General features: G+C 25.0%; 1 long non-coding RNA gene across 1 annotated transcript; it reads left to right on the plus strand.

Annotated features, from left to right (window-relative positions):
* The first annotated feature begins 10 nt into the window (after positions 1-10).
* LOC103311650 lies at positions 11-677 on the plus strand. The gene is made up of 3 exons (XR_511272.3): positions 11-110; positions 323-340; positions 553-677. It is a non-coding gene; the product is annotated as an uncharacterized LOC103311650 (long non-coding RNA).
* The last annotated feature ends 337 nt before the right edge of the window (positions 678-1,014 follow it).

Raw genomic sequence — 1,014 nt, forward strand, 5'->3', positions numbered from 1 at the left:
TTTATTTTAAGGTTATATAATAATTACACAGATGAATAATATAAGGTCAAAACCGTAAAGGAAAACGTTTAATCTAATTTATCCTTTTATAGGGACACTAACTAATCTAAGTAAGTATAAGTTACAAGTTACTTGCACTTAGTGTTATATTTTAATTTGTATAATGTATATATGTATATCGGACCACCCACATTCCATAATATTGTTCGTTGTCATTAGTTGTCTCGTGTTTTATTTTAAGGTTATATATTTATTACACAGATGAAAAATATAAGGTCAAAACCGTAAAGGAAAATGTTTAATCTAATTTATTCTTTTATAGATCAACAATATATTCAAAGTAAGTATAGGTTACAAGTTACTTGCACCTAGTGTTATATTTTAATTTGTATAATGTATATATGAATATCGGACAACCCACATTCCAAAATATGGTTAGTTGTCATTAGTTGTCTCGTGTTTTATTTTAAAGTTATATATTTATTACACAGATGAAAAATATAAGGTCGAAACCGTAAAGGAAAACGTTTAATCTAATTTATCTTTTTATAGATCCACTAAATATTCAAAGTAAGTATAAGTAACGTGTTACTTAGGGTAAGGTTATACAGGGTGATTCTTTTATCGTTGAACACTCATTATCTCGAAAAGTATTAACTTTTTTAGATTTTTTTTTTTTTTTTAATTTTAGTTTTATGTATTTCTACATTTGTATAAATGTTTTATATTTTTCACCCTTATATTAATTATGTAAACTACTATCAACTTTTGATTTTCAAATGGTAACCTATACTTAAAATTTCATAAATTAATAATGCTATTTTTTTTATGAATTATCACGTTTAAATTTTTATTTTTTGTTAATCCGTTGATGAGATATTGTCCTTCAAAGTTGAGTTGTTCTGGGAGGTGTTTGTGTGTAAATGTGTATACCTAGTCAGTTGTAGGTACCGCAACAATTAGGATTTTTATGTCCCAAAGTAATAAATATTACACAATTCAAATTAATATAGT

The sequence above is a fragment of the Acyrthosiphon pisum genome, unplaced genomic scaffold (genome assembly GCF_005508785.2).
Source record: "Acyrthosiphon pisum isolate AL4f unplaced genomic scaffold, pea_aphid_22Mar2018_4r6ur Scaffold_11873;HRSCAF=12496, whole genome shotgun sequence".
In the NCBI taxonomy this organism is placed as follows: Eukaryota; Metazoa; Arthropoda; class Insecta; order Hemiptera; family Aphididae; genus Acyrthosiphon; species Acyrthosiphon pisum.